The sequence below is a fragment of the Cimex lectularius genome, unplaced genomic scaffold (assembly GCF_000648675.2).
Source record: "Cimex lectularius strain Harlan isolate CLEC.00 unplaced genomic scaffold, Clec_2.1 scaffold6, whole genome shotgun sequence".
In the NCBI taxonomy this organism is placed as follows: domain Eukaryota; kingdom Metazoa; phylum Arthropoda; class Insecta; order Hemiptera; family Cimicidae; genus Cimex; species Cimex lectularius.
This window is the reverse complement of record NW_019392677.1, coordinates 198,270-221,748: the sequence shown is the minus strand read 5'-3', so window position 1 is coordinate 221,748 and position 23,479 is coordinate 198,270. Positions and strand designations below refer to the sequence as shown.

The 23,479-nt window shown below is 34.1% G+C and overlaps 1 protein-coding gene across 3 annotated transcripts in view; it reads left to right on the top strand.

Moving 5' to 3' along the window:
* Positions 1–23,479, top strand: part of LOC106673785 (NSFL1 cofactor p47) — a 79,637-nt gene that overhangs the window by 5,231 nt on the left and 50,927 nt on the right. The window contains exon 1 of one of the 3 annotated variants that reach the window (XM_014406045.2): positions 4,822–5,044. The exons of the other annotated variants lie outside the window; for them this stretch is intronic. The gene's annotated coding sequence lies outside the window, so the exon portion shown is untranslated. Of the gene's footprint in view, positions 1–4,821; positions 5,045–23,479 lie in introns of those variants that run through there. 3 annotated transcript variants of the gene reach the window in all.

The following is a 23,479-nucleotide window of genomic DNA, read 5'->3' as shown; positions in this document are numbered from 1 at the left end:
ATGTGTACCTCTTTTGTTATTTAGTCACTGAAGATGGTCCATAATAAACCGGACGATCTGTCGAAATAAATACCTAATGGGGAAAAGACAATTTATTTCCTACCCATCATTTTATTATGTAATTCCATAAAATCATGATGGATTCTTATTACTTTATAAAGCGTGTTACAGGTTCTTCAAAAATTTCTTCTGAAAACTCTACAATTATTCGTGCTTTACAGCCAAATAATTTTATAACTCTTGTCCTTATAGGATTACATTTTACCAACGAAATTGAGATTTGATTTGTACATTGGTTTACAAGACCTTCAGTAATTGGTATTGATAGGCCAGTATTTCCTTCTAAATTTGAACGTCTTGCCTGTTGTAAGCCTACGTCAATATTAAGACGACAGTCGTCCATGTTATCTTGGTCAATGCTCATGCATACTGAGTTATTGTCATTGGTGTCAGAATGGTTTAAAATTTCTCTGTCCGGGGAATCTAAAATGGAATTTACCAGGTTTTCCCCTCTGAGTTCTGGAAATTCTTCATAAAATTCATCAACAACAAGTCTTTCTATTTTTCCCCGCAAGGGAGCATTCTTGGTTCTAATCTATAATGTTTATATTACTGAACTGCCGTAACAACCCAACACCATCCTTACACCTATGCGGTCGATACTGCAATTTTATCTCCTAACTCCAATTCTACCCAAGCCACCTCCAATATCCAGAGGAGCATCTGAAGCTCATTGAAGAATGGTGCAAAACGTGGAAGATGAAACTGAACGAGGACAAAATGTTCACATTAAACAAACTTCCTTGCCACGCCTGTGTTAACAGTAAATAACTACACAAGTAAAATAGTAAGGGCTATACTTAGGCAACAGACGTGACAAACGACACACGCTTAAGCGACAAGAACTACATAGTCGATTTTGACAACTTCGAAGATTGGACATACGGAGGTGTTGAGTACCACCAAGTCATCTAACGTCTAACGAATCTAAGCATTCCGATTAAAAGTCATCAGAAGAATTCTTCGAACTCCTTACCATGTTTCCAACCACACTATCCACAAGGCCGTTAGTTTGCATTCTCTTCGTCAAAAAATAGATCCAATTTTTCAACCCATATTAACCCTAATGCTCAAGCCCGCTCTTCTACTGCCCATCACAAGCCGAGACCTCGCCTTAACCCGATAACAAACTGAGGGCCGGCATTATAACACTTGACCTCCTAGTGCAGTACTGCCCGTAGTATTAATGTTTACAACATTGAAAACTGTTTGTAATGTGTACAATTCATGTACTAGGTACAAATTTATATGTAAAACAAAAGCTCCCCGAAAAGGTTAAGAAACGGACAGAAGGTTAAAAAAATAATGACTTTTTGCAGCTTATATGGCCTACAACCGTCACTCTTATAATCATTTTGGATATTTGTACAGTGACCGTAATCCGCTTGGAGGATGTAATTTGGGAGAAGCAATCCTCCGAAAATAAAACTAGGTAAACCGGTTGTACAACAAACGACAATCCGGAGATTATACGTCCAATTGTACTTAAAAGCAAATAATTACATTTAAGGCAAGTTTAGTCTTGTATTGTATTAACGATAACGTAATCTCATGGAGGGATAATCTTAAACTCGAAAGATAATCCACAACAAGTGAGTCTCTCAAGTTTTGAATGCCGCCACCTTAGGTAAAACACCCGTCAAAACTTTCCGCCGGCAATCAACTTTGATTTATCTTGAACATTTATTGAAAGAATTTTATTTGAGATGTATAAAAAACTGTATATAAATTTTCGAGAGCGGTATATACATTTTTTAAAACATTTTTTGGTATTTTAACTAAGGTTTGAAAAAAGCAGGGCCTCTGGATTCGATCCCTGGGCCTTTACCTTACTGTGATCAGCCCCGGGTCAACGGTGCGGCCACCGAAGTCCTTAACGTGTTTTATTGTGTTTTTCACCTAAAAAATATAAAATGCACTTCATAACATGTGTATTGCAAAACCGATAATGGCATTGAAAAAAACAAATAATAAAACGCAATAACAATGCAATAAAGGGTTATTTGCCAAACAGTTTTTAATTATACAAAACAACCAATATACAAGTAACATATCGCAAAACGCCCTGTTTAAATGATTACTCCTTTTCGTTGTCGCAGAAAATTGAAAGGTAGGTATAATTGATTTGAATTGTACAGGAAATTGGAAAGTAATGAAAGGAAAATGAAACAAATATTGATCAGAACGTTCAAAACCCTATTTCAACGTTCAATCACTCCTACTGTACTTCGTCGACATTTTCATTAGGTGTGCCACATGAAAAGAGTCCTCAGCGGAGAAATAAAACCCTGTTTTTAATTTAAACTGATTAAAATATCATAAAAATGACCTTCTGCCCCCAGGGTATGGTCAAAAACAGGAAAGAAAAGTATCAAGTCTCACGACACTTGTATACTCAAAAAAGAAAAAAACTCGTATGTTGTTGTTTATTTCAAACAGTATGTATGTTATCGTTGTAATTATTACAACATTCCTCAACAAGAGTGGTTTGTAGATGTTAAATGCTTGTCGGAAGCGGCGACCGATGTCTAACTCGCCTCTTAATCATGCCCCATAGTGTTCTATAGTATTCATGCCAGCACGGGCTGGCCAATTCATTGTGATAATTAAACTATGGTTCCCTACATTCTCCGAGTAATGGGTGACAACTCGAGCTACATGTGGTCGAGCATCGTCTTCCATTAACACTAAGTTGCCCCTAATAAATTGAGAGATTGAGAACACAGCTGCCAGAAGAACTTCCTCAATGTACATTAGTGCAGTCAGTGATCCATTCTATGTGATAAGTTAGTTCGGTACGGACCAAAAATATTAAAAATTATATTGAAAGCTCTAGAAGGGTGTCTTCTTAAAGGAAATTTAACGCTATTTCAACGTTTTTTGTTTGTTTTTGATTTCCCCAAATTTACGATTAGATTTATGACTAAGACGATGTCGTGTTATTGACAAAAGCAAAACAAATTATAACTTAATTTTTGAGGTTCTTTCCCCGTCCGAAGAATAGAAAAGGAGGAAAGAAAAATCAAGACTTCATTACAATTATAAAACAAGGATGTTAATTTAAAATAAAAATAGAAGAATTGACGCTCTGCCGTGCTTCAGCACATTTTTTTTAAAACAAGAAATAAACAACCAAACACATTCATTAATAAAACAACAAAACGGGCTCACTGGCGTAAAAAAAAGAATGATGGGAAGTCGACAAAACTGAAGATAGAGGAAGCGGTGAATCCAAGTTGATAGCTCAAGTCCGCAAATTTCTTTCGGCCAAAAAAACTTCTGATCTCAGGAAAAATCCAAGACTGCCCGTGGTACTATCAATCCACGACGTGTTCGGCGCTTCAACCAATCAGCGAAATATAGATAGTAGAAAAAAAAGTTGAATATCTGCGAAAGGGCTGAGAATTGGACACTGGTTCATACGATTGACGAAATTTGTCGTTGAATAGCAAATTGTCCAGTATATATGCTTCAAAAAAATTTTTTTAAAAGAAATTAATTAAAAGAATAAGTCAAAAATAAAGAGGATATCTAAAAAAATCTTTTTTTTTCTTTTTCTTTTGTGGCGTCGAGATTTGCTCATTAGCCATGTTTTATGGTGATTGCGGAGAATTGGGAGAGTAGGACCAGAGACCCGAGGCGTCCAAGGGCGAAGGCCCGCCCAGCGCCAATAGCCAACCGAAGCCTAGGGGCTCACCTGCCAACCCATTCTTTTCCTTGTATTTTAACTTATTGTTCAGAGCCCTTTTCCAGAATGTGGATAAAAACTGTTTACATTATACATGGAAAAGTCCAAATCCTGTCGGGGTCCGGGGCTAATCTGCCCAGCGAGCCCCCATGCCCCGATCCACGATCAGTCCAGCGAGACCGAGCACCCCCGGCGCCCCCCTTCCCCCCGGACCACCCCCACAATGGCACAATGACTGTATAATTATTTTATAAGATATAAAACATGGTGATGAACTAGGAATTTGTTGTTGATGTGTGTATGTTTGTTGTCTGTTGTGAGGATACGTTTTAAATTTCTAATTTGTTTGCTGAAATAAATCTGTATAAGGAGTGTATTGTTTCTTTGTTGTCTACTTTACTTAAGACGATATTCATTCTAGTGGGTAATGCTATTTTGTTTTGTACTAATGTTTTGAGTAGAACATCTCTGTTTTGCGATGCCAAGGGCATGATAAAAAAGTGTGGTCAGGATAAGCTGTGGTCCCTCTGTCACACTCACATGTTAGATTGTCTCTGACCTCTATTTTGTGGAGATGGTATGGAAGACTGTTATGATTTAGCCGCAGACGACATATTGAGGTAAAGAGTTTTCTTGGGCCGTCTAATTCGGACAACCATGGTTAAGCCGCTATTTTTTGTTGCATTATTGCATATACCTTCCCTTTAGTTTTTATGCTGACGTCATACTCTCGTTGCCATTTAAAAAAAACCTAACCACCCCTAAAAACCCTAACCATCCCTAACTATCCCAAAAAATCTATCTTGAGAGTAATGAAATGGTGATAAGCTGTTTTTATATTAAGAAGTGATCAGAAACGGATCTGGAAAATGAGATAACGCACGGTTTGAGGATGCTTGGTTAATGTAGATTTTCGGATTTTTAAAATTGAAAAAAAAAAAAAATGGTTTTAGCCGATTTGAGAAAGTGTGCCACTTGTTACTCAGCGGCGTGGTTGAATTTTGAGGAGGGGAGGCGTTAAGGCGAAGGCGAGAGGGCGGCACATGTCCGCGGCTGAACATTAATTTAGTCTCGTTTCGACCTCCGCGGAACTCGGTCGTTCGGTGGGAGTTATAGAAAATTTACGACGATTTATTTTCGTTTGTCGGCCGGGTGCTTTTTGCAGGCAAATAGCCTGAAAACAAGTTTTAAAAAATTAGAAAAACAGACTGGCCAAAACGGTTGTGTTGCTACGGAACCTAAGTGTCTGATACTCCGAGAGTTGGATTTTGTTTTTTCACCAGTTTCATGATTTAGGTGAGAAAAGTAAAATTTACTTACTGTCTTGGCATTTTTTCGAAGATTGATATACTGAAAATTAGCAAAAACAAAATAACACACTGCTATAAAAATTTTAAGAAACCTAAAATTTATTACCTACAGCATAAACATCAATTAGTTTTTAAACAATTAAACAGTGATTGTACAACATATTAGACATTCGCGAAGAGTATAATGCCACATGCAATAACTTGGGATTCAATCAATTTGGAAAAATTTTCACGCCAAAATTTACAACAAATTTTAAAATAGGTTTTGGAATTTGCTGCAAGAGAGGTTTTCTACATTTCTGTCTACCACTTGTTTAAATAAAGCGTGCTTAAAAAAAATTGAGTTTAGACTTTTGTTTCCATCCTGACAATATGTTAGCAAAAATCAAAGAATACAATTTTCATTCGTTGTTTGACAAAATTAAAATGATAGCATCCTGGGTGTTAATTGACATTAAAACATTAAAGATTTCTGTTTCGATGTATTTGTCAGCAAACATCCACATGTAACATTTTAATTTTATGAGAATGACGTTCTAAATTTACAGATTTATAAAAGTTTTTTTTTGAAAATTAGAAAGAATAAACGTATATATATTACTTTTACTATATTACTTTGTATTATTAAGTATATATTACTTTTTTCTGGTGGGTTCGATTCTGAGGTTCACGTTGTACTTGATTTTTTTTGGTTCTTAATGTTTTTTACTAATTTATTTTTTTAACAATATTTATATTATAACATTTTCAAATACCGAGGGAATTTTAGTCTACTATATTAAATTTAAAATTTCCCTCTATTTAGCTAAAAGCATACATAAAATAATTCAGTTTAGACGTTTCTGTCAGCAAAAATCCATCAGTATCATTTTTCGTTCTATTCCTACATCGTTGAAAATATAAATATTTAGAAAATATTTGTTTAATGAACTAATAAAAAATATATTACAATGTAATATAATATTTTTTATTATAGAGTCGTGGGTTCATGTATTGTCGATTTTAATTTTTATTAGTTGGTTCTTATTGTTTTTTATTAATTTCTTTTTTTTAAACATTTAAAAATATTTAAATTATAATATTTTGAATGCGAGAGAATATTAGTGTACTTCATTAAATATGAAATTTGCCACCCTCCACCGTATTTAATTAAGGCATAAATAAAAGATTTGGGTTTAGACATTTCTGTCAGCAAAAATCAATCAATATCATTTTTCATTCTGTTCCTATAACGTTGAAAATTTAAATATTTAGAAAACTTTTGTTTAATGGACTAATAAAAAGTATATAACAATGTAATATAATTTTTTTTGTTATAGAGTCGTGGCTTTTATATTTAGGTTCATGTTATTGTCGATTTTAATTTTATTAGTTGGCTCTTATTGTCTTTTACTAATTTCTTTTGATTTAAATATTTAAATTTTCATTTTCAATGTCGAGAAAATGTACTGTATTAAATATAAAATTTGCCACCCTCCACCGTATTTAAATAAGGCATTCATAAAAGATTTTGGTTTAGACGTTTCTGTCAACAAAAATCAGCTAGTATCATTTTCTTTTTATTCCCATAACGTTGAAAATATAAATATTTAGAAAACATTTGTTTAATGGACTAATAAAAAAATATATTACAATGTAATATAATATTTTTTAATATAGTTAACTACTATTTTAAGGTTCATATTATTATCGATTTGTATTTTTATCTTTTTGAGTTATTATTATCCTTGATTTATTTCTTGTTTAACAATATTCAAAATCAACATTCTCAAATGTCGAGGGTAATTGATCTAATGTAAACATAAAATTTCTTGCGTAACAATATTCAAATTTTAACATTTTCAAATTGCGAAAATTTTTTAAAATTTAAATAACAGAAAACAGGGGTCTAGGTTACAAGTATTGTGCCATTTATTTTTTTAAATTTCATTCTTGCACAATAAATAAAAATAATAGTTATTATTCATTTTCATTTTTACAGAAGTGCATTATGTTTTGACATTTTAATTTATGGTAATGAGCCAATTTATAATGGTGTACGCAATTTTTTTACTTTTCACATTTAACTCTCTGAATTTTGTTGAATTCATAAACAAAGTCTCTCAATCAGCATGTACTAGTTTAAAACGTGATATTGTAGTGGTACTGCCAAAAATGGTATCAAAAATTGGTTTTGCATTATTGTTCATCTGATAAAAACAAAATATTTCTTTATATGATGCCATAGGCCACGTATAAACTGTTTTCCTATTCAGCATGTATTTGTTAAAACATTACTACTGTTTTAATCCATATATGTTTAGCAGCCATAATTGACCATATTAGTTATTTCAATTAAATATTCTTTATATTTATGGTCTTGATTGAGATGAAAAAGTTAGTATAGCAGGATTACTACTCTGTATTTTATATTTAAACGGCTTCTGAGGTCTTTTGACAGATTTTAATGTCTTAATTATTCTAAACTTCCGTTTTATTTCTTTTAAAAATGTTTGAAACTTCTTGTAGGTTAATATTCCTTGAGGCTAAAATTGTTTTAATCTAAAAAAATTAAACGGAATCTCTATTAGATCCTTTAATTCGTGTACAGCTCTTCTCTTTTGAGTTTATTTTTTGGACATTCCGCTATTTCATGCACCATGGTTTCTGTTTCCCCACAATACTCGCTAGCATTTAATTGGCCCCAAACCCACAGAAGTTTCACCTTTTTATTTTTTTTTTTGTGTTAATAATAAACTGCATCTTATATATAAATTCATAGTTGATATAGTTGTTTAAGCCATGGTATCTGCGGTGTTTCAATTTGCTCAGCGATTTTAGCGAATCAGGGAAATAATTTTTTTTTGTTTTAAGGAGTCCGCATAAGTGCATCAGAAATAGAAAATAGTTCAGATGAAGAAATACTATTTTCGTATAGCAATATAAATACATTCGTATTTATATTTGGGGTCATTACATACAGGGTTTGTACTTGTTAGCTGGTACGGATGAATTTCTCTTGGACAGATAACGTAATCAAAAATCCGAACTATTTAATATTTTTTAGTTTAGTTTTAACCTTTCATTGCTTTTGTAAAAAATATTCGTTGTCATGATAGAGCCAGTACATACAACTTCGAAATTTTAAATAATAACGTTTTCTGTTTTCCCACTGTTTGAAAGGATTTTTTACATTGAAAACGATGGCACAGATTTTAAATTGGTCAAATATTAATAAAATTATGACACAGAATTTGAAAAGAAAACCTTCATTTCGTTATTATTTTCAAAAAGTACGATTGGTGCACTGAGTGGAGGATCAGGCTGAACGAGCAAAAAGCTAATAGGTTACGTTTACGCTCAAACATTTTCTGCATATTTTTTCCCTATTATCCTAGGTAAAATATCAATTCCTTTGAACAGATTCTTCAGTATGTTATCCTGGTTTTGTGATATGGCGCTTATACAAACGTTATGATTACACTATGTCGTGTTATTGAAAAAACAAACAAAATTAAAAGTTTATTATGCCGTCCGAAAAAATAGTGGCAAAGAAATGAAAAATTAAGACTTTTGATTACAATTATAAATAAAGGACTTTAATTTAAAAAAAAGGAATGACGCTCTGCCTTGCTTCAGCACTTTTTTTAAAGCAAGAAATAAACAATCAAACACATTCATTAATAAAACAACAAAAAGGGCTTACTGGTGTTAAAAAAAGTATATGCGAAGTCGACAAAACTGTATATTGAGAAAGCCGTGAATCCAAGTTGATAGCTCAAGTCCGCAAATTTCTTTTGACCAAAAAAGAACTTCCGATCGCAGGAAAACTCCAAGATAGACTGACTGTGGTTGTGTCAATCCCCGACGTGTTCGGCGCTTCAAACAATCAGTGAAATATATCCGTTGTTGATGTTCTGGCATTATAAAATTGGTCCTTCAAATGGGCATTAAACTTAATTTCCCAATGATCAAGTATTAAGTGCTAAAATTTAATTTTTTTAAACCTGATGGATTTCTATATATGGGGACCTTTTTAAAATAAATTCTATTTTGTTCTTTTCACAAGTGAGGATGACCCCGTAGGAAAATCCTGAAACTATGTCAGGCTTGCCAAGAAGGTGGTGGACATTTTGAACATGCAATTTAATTTCTAAAAGCTTTTTGTTTTTTTCTTATGTTCAGTTTTGTACCAAAAAATCAATTTGGTTTTTAATTACAATCAATTACAATTACCCTTGTATTTACTTTAATTATTTTTCAATAGAAGTTAACAAAATCATAACGACTAATTTTTTGAACCGTCCATTACATTTTCCAAGTCCAATCTTTCATTACATTTTCTGTAATCTGACCTTTGAAACATTAAGTACGTGTATTTAAAGCTCATTAACCGGATATATCTGTCAGTATTTACAGATCCAAGAAAATCTTACTTAAGCTCTAGAAAAGAACTTTGGAAACTGGTAAAAGTCTGCTTTCTTAGTGTTTTATGTATTTTGTTTGTTTAAAGATTCAATAAATATGTGTAATAAAATTTACAGTGGGATTGTCTGGACACATTGAGTTGATTTTAAACTCAAAAACTTGTTTGTGCATCTTTGTAATACGTGAAAAAAGAGATATTACTATAATGAACATTTTTTTTATCGAAGAAATCCTGGGGTGAATTGCAAAATGGTGCTTGATGAAAAGATCTCATCGCTAGAAATCCGTCTAGAATTAGTTCCACATGACATATTTTGAAAAAAAAAACACGAAATTATTTCAATTTTCATATTTGTAAAAAAAATACGCAACGTTCTCATAGAGAGTAGTTATTTAAAAAAAAAAGTTAGTTCTTCTACATAATATGTATGATTAAGAACACGGACGCCAAGTAGTTAGGTCGTCCGACTCTTATTTTTCAGATCTGAGTTCGAATCCTGGCATAATCCTGCGCTTTTTAATTTATCAAAATATGAAAAATGTACTGTAAAGTGGTGTAGTGAAGGAACTTTTAATATGGGCGATTAAGGTAGATATTTGATTTTGAATCATTAATGATCGTTTTCTGGGTATGAGCAATCTCTCAGGATTTTGCTGACGTGCTTTCGCATTGTTCTGTAATCAGGTCTGCCAGATAACTTGCCCAACTTTGCCAATATCACCCACGATAAAAGACATTATGACGCAGGCATAAACATGTAGAATGTGTTTCATATCTTGTGTGTCGGTCTGTCTGACATAAATCGTAATAGAAATATAATATAAATTAATAAATTAACTATAAGTACTAAAGTATGTAGAAAATCGAACTGAACGATTTTCACATTACAACGATGTTGAATTGGACGAATGTGATTCGTACCCTTGAGAACTAATTTTCGATCTCGAGTCGGGATTATTATGTGGATCGAACCGGTTAAAATTTATCATCTCATGTTTATATGTGGAATATTCGATGTCAGTCTCGATTTGGTGGTGAAAATATGCCAATGATTAACAATTTTGAAACAGCACTTTCAGACTTATTTCGTTCCATGTCATTTGTTATTAAGATATCAATTCTTTGTGTAAAATGTTCTTGCTTTCTGAAGCAATAAAAATAAAAACAATTGGCCTTTTGTAGCATAATCTTTAAATTTTTACTATATTCTGTGAAAAACCATTCGCTTTATAATTTTGACAGTGTTCTTAAGTCAATACAGTAATAAAATCTTAGAAAGCTTAAAAAAATGTCTGCTTGTAAATCAAAAACCTTTAAAATAAATTTATTGATTGTAGAATAAATTAATAATAGAATTAATTAAGTAATCAACTGATAAAAAAGATTAAATTTTTTATAACAATAACGTTTCAGTAATTGGCTACGTTGATTGTACAGTCAGCACAAATCAATTTTCGCAGTTATAGGTGTACGATGAAAATTTAAATTTTACAAATTATACACTTTTATTGCTTCTTGACTCCTTGTAAAAAAAGTAAGAGAAATCTTTCGTTTAAACTTTGCAAAACGAACAAAAATACTTGACACTAAAAAAATAAAATACCAAAATCAATTTAAATTCAACAGAGGCAAATCGGAATATTTATCGTGGCCTTGTCCGCATAATTTAAATTATTTAACTTTATACATCCCACAGTTATTTGCAGTTCAAGTCAGGTTTGAAGTACAGCAAATGAATATTTAAACTGTTTTCAATTTTAGTTTTTTTAAAGAACATTTTGCAAAAAAATTTAAAAAATTAGTATCAAGTCCAGGCATAAAGAAGAGTTTCTTGAGAAACTTAGGACAACCATTAGGTTTTATCGTTTAAAGCCTTAATCTTGAACTTCACTGTAATTTATTTCCGCTGCACTTCTACTGGAGATGTTGGAATTGTTATGCTCGTTTAAAATACTGGTGTTAAACTTGGTATTTTTTTTTTTATATCAACACGGACATTGATGTGTTTTACGTGCAGTTCTGGGAAAAATAAAAATAAAATTTGGAAAAATTCACTAACATTTCCCCCTCTAGGCTTTCTAATAGTAGATTCCGCAGAGACGTTCGATATTTTAGATGTAAAGTATTTTTCCCATGGTTATAATTGCGTTTTTTCTTTCAATTTAAAGAAATGATATCCCGAATGAAATCTTACGCTGCAGATGGAAATTGTGTTGCTTCAAGTTGTTTACAGTTGGTACGCGTTTTGTAAATATGTTATTTTCCATCTTTGATACACTCTGGATTTGAGAATTTGTTGGTTATTTGGTCCCTGAATTAATACAATGTGTTATACATATGCCAAGCTTTCGGCTCTATGTTTGTCCTTCCTCAGGGCAATGTACATAGTTATCAATAAAAATAGTAATATAAAACATATTGGCAGTGAAAGGTTTAATTAAAAAAACACCTCTCTACACCTTTTAAATGTAAAACATAATAAACATTCATTATTATTTTTATTGATAACTACGTGCAATATCCCGAGGAAGGTCAAATATAGAGATGAAAGCTTGGCAAATGTAATATTTTGTAAATATGACCTCCCTGGATTATGCTTTTCTTCAATAAAGTCCAGGCGGTTTTATACTGTGAGTCAACGATTTCATGGTATTTCGAGCATGAACTTCATTGCAAGGCGTCAATGTATGCTTGTCCCTCAACACCTGGCGGATCTGCGTGCTCATGCTGCATTATGGTTTTTCCCGTCTAATAAAAACGATCCATTTTCTTATATTCACTTGTCAGTTGTAATTAAGTAATTATGAACTTACAAAGAGCGTTATGTAAGACCAGTTATTCCAGTTTTTGTCTTCCGATTTACAAAAGTCTTAGAGTAAATGGGTTCATTAAGCTACAAAAACAACAAAACCTTATTTTCAACTTACTGTTAACTAAAGACTAAATGAATTCTTATTATCAAATTACTCTATTTAGGGCTCAGTTAACTTCTTAAATTGCTTCGGAATTTTGAATAATAACCATCGTTTATCATATTTTCTACTAGTACTTCGTGGTCGAGAAAATCTGTATATAAAGTAGCTCTTCTTGAACGTACGGTATCTATTATTACGTACCTTTATCGTTTAATGACATTTATTTATTTTTATTACTTTTATAAAGCTTTGTTCAAAAATTTTCCCTGTAGAATATTACCGATTCTACTTACTTTGAAAGGAATAAAATCCGGTTGTTTGTGATCGACGTAATTTCCGTCTTCTAATCTTCTCTAGAGTCTCAACCCTTATCATTCCCGGCCCATTATTTCTTCTGTTGGCTTTTCAGATTGGGCTCATGTTTCAACCTGTTGTCTAGACCTTGCAAACAAGAAAATTACTACTCTCCTTTTCACAAAAAGAATGCTTCGGTGCACAAAAGGCCCATTTTCACCATATTGATCGCGGCAACACGTGTTTTGAGACAAACCGAATAATAATAATTAAAAAAACTTCTTTTTTTAACTGTGAGAACCAAGTGTTTAAAACTCAAAATATTATTTAATCAAATATTTCATCGAAACATTACTGCACTGGAATAAATTGGTAGTAATTTCATACTCTATCCTGTAGTTATTTACAAACGAGTAATTGTAGTTATGTACAGACTAGAAATTTTCCAACCAATAAAACAATTTTAAATGCTCAAAAAATATTTTGGGCGAACATGCCTTTATGGGCTTTTTTTAAAGTTCAAAACGTTATTTTATTGGCTGCAACACCCGCCAGTCAACACCCAGTTTGTCTATGAATTATATGTGTTCGTCGGCAAAAACGAAAACAAACCATTGAAAACGAGCTAAAGTGATATATATATCGAAAGATATAAAGGTAGACGGCAAATAAAAATATTCAGTTTAATCCGGCCACCATCTTAATTACCACCAGTCCCGGTCGGCATAGCAATAATTCAAAAATAATCTGTACCGTTCAAAATTTATATACAGCGGCCTCATTTTGGTTGAGTCGGATGCTTTATACTCAGCTTAACGATATTTAAATATACTTAAACAAAATTAAGTTTTTATTTTTATTTACAATGAAATTTTTAAATATCTTTTCAAGGGAATGATATTTTATGTTAAATTAATAAAGAAACAGTTAACAGTTAATGTCTTAACTGTTTATTTCGTAAATTCAAACTAAGGTGAGAGGAAATTTGGGAATAATTGGACAATTTTGACATGTGTTTCCTGTGTCGGAACTGTTGATTCAGTTATTACATCGTTGTGGGATTCACATCAATGACTGTGTAATAAATATAACGTTAAAAAATATAAACTTGAGATATGATATTTTTAAAAAAATTCTCTCTATCTTAAAAATTTAAATATTCAACTTATCGATTTTTAAAAACCCATTATTTTATTTTATTTTTTAAAATATTTTTTTTGGCTCGAGCTATTCAAATTTGGACCGGCCGAACTGAAAATCCTCAAGCGATAAATAAAAATTCCAATTACCAATTCGTTACAGGGTACTAGGTTGCACAACATCCTTTTCATATCCTGTCCAATATATTACTAATGTAATGTCTTTCAATTCCGTTTCAACACCTAGAAAATGATATATACCTACGGTAGCCTGACGAGAAAGTAGCCTGCGCCGAGGCGATATTTCATAAAATTAATGAATAACATAACCATTCGAAAGATTAATGTCTTAACCGAAACAGTTTAGCGTTGATTCACTTGTACGATTAGTGTACGATATCACGTATGGTGTAGTCTTAAAATGTCTAATAATGTCTTTTTAAATTTCAACACCTTTTTTAAAAAACTTTTTATTGTATCATTAAGAGAAAATAAGAAATGTATATGAGTACAGATTAGAGATATGAATGCCATGGGGAACGTGCTAGGCAGGCACTCGGTGTGAGGGATTGATGGACAAGGGTCTCAAGGCCATCGTCGATTAAGACAACGTGGCGAGTCCTTGAGATGGGATTGGAAAGGTTAGGAAGAATCGAGAGGTTGCTGTGAAACTTTTGGCATGGGATGTCTCGGTCTTTGTGAAGACGTGTCTGTTTTGGTTAGTAGTAAGGAGTTTTGACGACTTATCTATTTGGATATTTATATATATGGATGGCTTGGTAGAATCCCACAGTACTACTCCGAATGTCCAAAGTAGTCGAAGTAAAGTATTGTATAAGGTTAGTTTAGTCTATAAGGTTTATAGTTAATTTATAAGGTTAGTTTTGAAGGCCTAAGTCTTCTGTTAAGTTGCTGTCTCTTATGTCTTATGAGAGGATTCCACGTTAGTTTACTGTCTAGGTAAAGTCCTAAGTATTAGACTTGGGAGTCAATATCTCTTTGTTGTTGATGTACAGTGGAGAGCACAACTGTTTTTTCAATGTGAGCGTGCACTGAGTATATTCTTCTTCGTTCGGTGTCCTCCACTTTTTTGCATCAGTGTTCTTGGTTGTCGGAGGTAACTTGGATAGGATTTGAATTAGATGACAAAATTGCGGTATCGTCCGATGTTGGTATTGGGGTGGCTGGTAGGTCTTTAGGTAGCATTGGACCAAGTAATAATTCTAGCTTCAAACCTATAGATAAACTTAACCTAATCGGAATCTTACTTGTCTACTGAAGGTCGGAAGAGTCCCAAGCTTATCAATAACTTATATTTGCCTATTTTTAACAATTATGTCATGTTAAGTAATAATAATTGTTCCATATTGATATAATATCACATATAATTAGAAATGTGTGGTGTTTAGTGATCGTTAGTTAATGCTTATTTAGAGATCTCTAAATAATCATATAATTAGATCTATTAGGTTTCGTGGTCCGATTGACCAAATAAATTCTCGAATACTCCAGGCACAAAACAATCATCAATATTTCAACTAAGCAAAAGTTAAGGATATAATATTGGCCATTTCTCATTCAATTAACATCTTAAAAAATGGGAAAATTTTGTGTCATGATACAGCAGATATCAGAACATGTTCTGTGTGACTGCAAATCATAGACGACAGTAGTGCCTGGAGAAATTAGAGAAGAGGAACTCTAGAAAGTAAACCTCAAGTCAAACAACCGTGCCCTTTGATATAAGCATCTAATGCGTAAATGTACTCCTACTTTGGTATTTACTTGGGTTAATTCCTTCAGAAGTACTGACTTCCCAAATATATTCTTTTACTTTAGAAGCTGCCCATGGTGCAGAAAATAAGATTTTTGCCAAACGCCTCACTTATTTTCTGGACTAAAAAAAGAAAACTAAGTAGATAAAAGGAAACAGTTTGTCTACCAACTAGGATCAAAGAGAAATTCTCAGGTGAAAGTCAGGCCACGGAAAAGTTTTTATTTACGAAGCCTTAGTCTGAAATTTTACCTTATTTAATTTCATTTATAAAACGTGCTAGAATGTAAAATTTGGGTGGAATTGTTTAAAGTATTTAAAATACGCGACAAACTGTTATTCGAAGATTCTTTCAGAAAAAGATTTATCAAAACATATTCCATGATTTATGACTTTTCATATTTTTTCATATTCATTTCTTTGTATTTGAGCAATCTTAAAAAATACATCAACCAGACAGTACATAAAAAGAAAATCTTGTTGACATAAATAAATTAACAAAAACTATAATAGGACTAAATTAAAGACAAACTATGACAGTATAAAAATAATGTTGTTGTGGGAGAGTTGCGCAGACGAATAATATTTATATTTCTATATTTAGCATCTAAACAGCTCTTAGATATGTAAACTGGGGTTTAAAAATAGAGTTTTTGGTTTATATCGTTGCTTAAGATATACGTAGATAAAAATTTATCTACGCAGGGTTAGTTTCAGCAGTTATGACTTATGACACTGTGTATATCTTCGCATGTATCAATTTATAAACTTAGTATGATTTTAAATATTATATATCAAATCAGAAATAGTAAAACATGTAGCAATTGGAGGTGCAGGGCCATAAATTATCAGTTTATCCACGGTCTTAATTGTTTTCCCTCAGAAGATTTACTCGAACAAGTCAGCAGATTTATATCTAAGAACACAGATATTCGTTATGCATAAGGTTCGGGCAGATAGCCACTTTTAATTAGCCACAGGAGGTACAATATGCAAATTAAACCTCCAATTACCATGCCATTTATTAGAGAGCCAAGTCTAGGAATAGAATGGGCAATTCAACCTCTCAAGGTGCCCCCATCTATTGTTTCCCAACTTCAGCTCAATTAATTGTACGAACTTCTCAATCTTATTTAGATTTTCGAGAAGTCAACATTTTAACAGACGACTTCTTATCAACCTGTTTTTAAAGGCACAATTGAATAAGATCCAAATTTTGAACAATCCCCTCTGTGTATTATCAGGGTCGACAGGTGTTTTGAATTTAAAGGGAGAGAGTAAGCATTTGGGTATACCTAAATCAAGTTACACTTTGATTATGTTTACTACCAGCTATTAGAATGTGTGAAAAAATATGTCTCATTTAATCGGGAGTTTCTTCCCATTACTACCAAATCCTAAAACTCTAACAGAGCGATGCTTAAAATATGTAAGGTGTGGCAATGCAACCAATTCCAAGCCGTTGTCTCACAAGGGAGCACTCTTCGTTCCATCTTATATACTATTTACATTCATCCCAAACAACCTTACAACGTAGGCGAACAATATCGCAATTTTATTTCCTGACTTTCAATCCTGCCTAATATCCAAGAGCACCTTAGCCTCGTCGACTAAGGGAGCTAAATAAGGAAAATGAAACAAAACGAGATCAAATGCGGACATATTACCGTCACGGTAAATAAACAGGAAGGAACTACCGGCATCTACACATTCATAAACTATACTTAAAGCACATTGACGTGGAATCCTCAAACAGCACTCATGCGACAAGAACTAAACAGACGACCAGCTTACCATACAGCTTGCCACAAAAGAGGATACATCTTAAAATGGAACCTTAATGAGTACAAAACCTGGTGGAACAATACCACAGGTATGAGGAACGCGAAGAGATCATAGAAGGACCATCCGCAAAACTTACAAAACAATTACTGGAAGGCAACCGCATCCGAACCAGGATTCTGGTTGGACTCCTTACGGGGCAGATGTTCTCATCTATGCTCATGGGTGTTCAGACCCAGGAGGATCTTTAACGTCCGGACTTATCCCCAAGGGGACTTCTCAGACGCCTAGTTTTCTCGAAAGAACACCAGGAAGATTTTACATGCATGGACTTGTCACATCCCTTGGCTAGCGAGGTGGTGCAATACTAACCAAGTTCAGAATTGCCCTAAAAAGGGGCATGCCTTTCACCACCCCCGGAGGAACATATCTAGACATATAAGAACATATACTCAACATACACCGAATAGGAGTACAGCCAAAAGAAATACTGTGCAGATACTGCCAGGAAGAGGAGGAGACCGCAGAACTGTTTATGTTTCTGTGAAGGTGCAGGTACTTGCAACTAGGACAAGAAAAACCACAAGCAAGATCCTACACCAAGGAACCGCTGGCAGAGCTGAGGAGGATGGTTAATAGTCTGAAGCTGGCCAGTGAGTTATAATTAACAGAGGAGCACAATAGATCTATTTAGGGTCGAGGTGCAGTAGGCCTTGTGGCCGCCGCTCCTATCCCTATCCAGTACAACTACGAACAATTCTTGGAACAAAATCATAAAGCAAAGAATAAATTAACACAGACAAAACATAACTTTGACCTATTTGGACTAGCTGTCGTATGGGGTATTAACAAACCACTTAATTCCAATTAATCCAAGCCTTCAAATCTGAAAAATTCTCCAAGCTTCTTCAGGTTTCACTTCAATTTTCCAACCAGCTCAAGCCCTCTCCACTACCTTTCATCCCAATAACACAGCAAGACTTCTCAAATGAAAATGACCCCGACACCTCCTTGCTATGTATCCGATAATACATTGAGTAGAACTCTTATAACACGTGTCCCATGGATGCTGTTAAGGGATCATTTTTAACGTGGATATTTCATGTGGAGTGTACAGATAAATATTAAAAAAAGCCTTCTCGACATTTATTTCGTATCAATTCTTTTTTGCATTTTCATAAAAAATAATGCAACCTTAATTGATTTGCACAAAGCTTTAACTTATTATATAAACGATAATTACGTTATAAAACGATAATATCGACTTTTCATGAGTGATTTTGTTTATTTAAATGCCCTGGATGTTTTTAAAGAAAGAATTAAAATTGTTTCAATTTGAACTTTCATACAAAATTAATGAATAGCCGAATTAATAATCCTTTATTGGGGAATACTAAGGACATCTTTTAAAGTCAATTACGACTTCTTTGATGGCTTTAATTATCTAAAGAGACAGACCTTTTTTCCCAAAAGTCTTTGGTCAGATTGTTAGAGAGATAAATTTGTATAATCAATGAAGAGTATCATTCCATTCTTTTTGTGTCGATTATTGTTTTTGTAATCAACTTGGAAACCAATTTTGTATATGATAACAAAACGAACCTCTCTGCACACACACGCGCGCGCGCGCGCACACACACACACACACACACACACACACACACAACATATTTGTAATTCTTATTGCTTAAAGGGCAAGGAGGCATTCATATAAACGTCAGAAACATTTTGCCCCAGTCTGTGTTAATCCATTAGCCTTGTTGATGTTTTTTTAATAGTCACAAGAGCCGATTGCAAACTTGTTTTCATGAAAGTAAAATGTAATTAAAACACGCTAATAGTCCCTGGCTGGCTGAAAGAAGTTAATAGGATGCTTCGCGAAGATATCCCTTCCTTCGTTTCGTTGAAGACAGTTTGCCATTTTTTTGACAGCTTCTTCATCGACAATGTTTTATTGCTTTAACATGGCCGGTTGTTTTATCTGAATCGTACAATTTTTTTAGTCTTTGCATTTAAGATAATTGCGATTGCTATGGTTTTTTTACTTTGCGAGAATTAAGTTTTAACGCTAAGTCAAATCGTTTCAACGCCCAGTTACAATTGCCCCCAGAACCTTAAGGTATTAACAAAATGCTTTAACAATTTGCTACTCTTTTAGAAAATATTTAATTTTATAATGAATTTCTATCGAATTACCTCTCGTATCAAGAGCATTGTCGAAGGTTCTGAGGACCTGACTCTTAGAAGGGGGGGTCACACTCACCCAAGTGACAAAGAGGATCTTCCGGTTGTCCTCTTTGTTGAAGAGATACCATGAAAGACCTTACGTACTTCGGAAAAACGGTGGTGATTGTCTGGGTACTCGTACATCTATGTGAAAAGGAGGATTAGACGGCTAAGCCCGGGACGTCCCAACCTTCAGACCCACGATCGGTGGGTTTCGGTGACAATGGTTCGATTCCCCCCCCCCCTTTGTGGGTGGCTTCTACATCAAATCTTACGAGACACGGACCACTTCTGAGTGGTGTTGTGTCGCTACAGTCTAGAGAAACTAAACGTGAGATTAAGCCATGTGCCAGGGGCGCACGTTAAAGAACCTCATTGTTCTTCTGATGTCGGTGCGACCCCCCCAAAGCTAACCAAAAAAGTAGCCCTCGGAGGATCTGACTCTAGACCAAAGGTCACATTCACCCGATTAAATGCCCACGTGTCTGGAATGTAGAAAAAAGTTGCTCGTTGAGTTTCATTTAATTGAAAGGGTGTCATTCCATGGCTCAATATAGGAGTGCTACCCGACATGATGATTGTGTTTGGGCAAGTATATAACGCAGCTGCGAGTATATAATACTGTTAATTTTGGGTACCTAACGTGCGTTGAGAGTGAATGTATTTATTGGCGTGAATGTGTAGAGAGGGCCGAATGTGGAATATTGACTTCTCCCATCGACCATTTGGCTTAGTTGTATAATAAGTGTAAAGGGTGATGGCGGTATGGTATCGTATGGTATGGTATGGTAAAAAGGATACTAGAAAGCGGGGTTGGCGCACTGAAGCCTTCTGGTTTATTGTACCTTCCTAGTGCCTTAGTTCAGTGCAATAGACTCAATCCTTCTTCTTAGAAGTATCAGGTCATTGACTGTCGCTGCTGCAATTTGATTCTCTATGTTTTATCCGAACGTTAGGTTAAATCTCCATTGAGCTGTTGCTTCGCATTCGAAGATGATTCGGGTGGCTGTTTCCTCCTCCTTATTACATAATCTGCAGATGAGATCATCGTTGTATATGCCCATGTTGTGTAGATGTTTTCTCAGATGCCAGTGGCCGGTTAGTAGTCCTACCACTCCTCTGAGTTTGGCCCTCTCCAATTGCAGCAATGCTTTTGCCAGTCTTGGTGAGGGTTGTAACATGGGTGATGGCGGAATATCGAGTACTCCACCAATTTTACTGAGTAAATAAGAAAGAATATATTTAAGAGTGGGTTTTAAGAATGATTGCGTTGGAGGCTGAAGGACCTAACTGTTGGTAACCCCCGAGACAAACTTCGCCGGCTGAACAGATTTGGTGATTCTCGAGGCCTGCCGGTAATTACTCAACTAGTACTCGCGTATATGTATGTACTTGCGTGTGCAGATTTCAGTTTATATGAATCACAAATCGGTAAAGTTTTAAATCAGTGAATGATAATTGGAGCTTAAAAGTATGAAACTACACTTTTGTCTAATGGCGGTTATGCGTTGAAAAAATTGTTACACCGCCAGTAAGCCAATTATATCCTTAACTTTAATGGAGAGGAGTTTTCGTTTATAAGGGAAAAGCCCCGTGCTAGTACTTACAGGACAAACTGTCTTCCCTTATTTTTGACAAATTTACTACCGGTAATTTAGTTACAACTTTACTAGAATACATCGTACAACGAGGGAAATACTTTGTTTCCAGAACACAGTTCAAGAAACTCTTGCTTAACCCAAAAGAAAAAAATATTGAATTATAAGTGCTTATATAAATCAGTAATCAGTAATCTAATGGAATTACGTAGTTACAATTATCAATGGGTCACTAGAACAAATTTGTTTACCTTTTCTTGATTAATTGAATAATTAAAACGGTATGATAACGAAAAAAGCGATGTGAGGTAATAAGAACAACTTTCATTAATTAATTACACTGACCAAACTGTTGTCTTAAAACGAATCTAATCACTAACTATTATATTTTACTAAATCACCAATTAAGTGACGACATTTTGGGTGTAATTTTTTTTATATATTCAATAAAAGTATTTCTACTCACTCAAAGTGTCTTATGTGTAATTGTGCCATTCTTGCGTGTCGTGTCGAGAGTGCCAGTGAGATTTTGCTATTTTGTGTTTATATACGTTGGATTTTGAAGGGGTTGGGAAGGATATCGGTATAGAAAAGACATCTCGACACGACACGCAAGAATGGCACAATTACACAGAAGACAAACACTGAGTGAGTAGAAATACTTTGATTGAATATATAAAAAAATATATTTTGCATTGTATAAATTCACTTTTCCACATCCAAAATGTAATTGTTATATGTAAACAATGTTTGTTAATCCCAGGCCCTGAAGATGATCTCAATAAAGATCGAAACGTTGGCACGATAAAGAAAATGCTTTTCCGAAACCTACATCACACCAGACCGCATCTCACGATTTCTAAATAAATATCGATTAACGGTCACTAATCAACACGGAAATGACAATTAATTTCGTTAGATCCAATATATTCTATACTTGGAGAGCCTAGGCTCCCATGAAGTCTGGTTTTCTGAATTCAAACTGTATATGACCTGTTGGTGTTAGGTCAAGGAAGTTTATACTGTTGTTGTGTTTTTTAGTTCTGCAGTGGACGGTGAAACTTCACAATATTTATTTTTATTAGTAGACAGTGTATAGTTGATTATAGGGAAGTTTTAATACATATTTATATATTTAGTATATAACGTTGAGTTTATTTATGTAAGATTTTATCAAACTTGGCGCAAATGGGATCTACCGCCTAGAACACCTCTCCTTGATTTAAAAGGAGACCATTTTATGCTCTGGCACCATTCTCGTTGTCATTTCGCGCAAATTTAAACCGTCTTATCATGTAATTACCGCCGTGAAACTTGAGTTTTAAAATAAACGTTTTTAATAGAATGAGTGATACGGAAGATAAAAGAAGCAAACCTATGTTGTAACGCATTATATGCACTAAGAGACAAGAAAAACCAGACACGTGTTTGTTTATTTTTCATAATAGCTAAGAATAAAGATTAATAGTTGACTAAAAACGTAAACACAACATTAATAACTTGTTGTTTCCTTTTATACTGTCCTTTTACACTTTTAGATTGAAAATAAAGTTCAATTTCATCCTTTCCAGTGCCAACTTGTCGAGGGGGTTAATTGGTTTTTTAAATAGTTTTGTTTGGCGAGAGAATAGATTTGAATAAAAAAATATTTTTATTTCTTAAAAGCGTGGTCGAGAAGATCTTGCCCGGGCAGCGCCAGCGAAAAACATCTGAGTCCATTATATAGCCCAAGTCCTAGGCACAATCAACCGTTTAGGGTCACCTAAAATCTCGATCAAAGAAAAGGTAATGGTCGACCCCGATGTACGTTTTATAGAGTTTTATAGCTTTTAGCGCTTTAATTTCTTCGTTTGAATAGCCTAGTGTCTAGACGTCCCCCATCCTGTTCTCCTCCTCAGGAGGGGGATTGAGTAGCAAGGCGTCTATTGGCAAATCAGCATCTCGCTTATGAGTGCCGGTTTGGTTTGTGGCACGTCAGTTCTAGAGATGGGGAGGAGTGGATGTGGAAGCAATCCAAGCTGCAAATGATTTTGAAAGGTGACCATGGTCAACGGCTTCCTTGACATCCAAACGGCCCGTAATGTAAAGGTCAGATCTAAAACTCTGAAAGCTGTGGTCCCATTCGCTCCATTTATTGGGGACAAATTCATGTTAATACATGATTGGACACTCTCCTAACATGAACCCCATAGAACTCTTAAGTGACGTGATAGAAGACTGGTTTGAAGAGCGTCAAACTGCTATTGTTGAAGAATGGGTTTAAATAATTTTAATTAAAACTCACG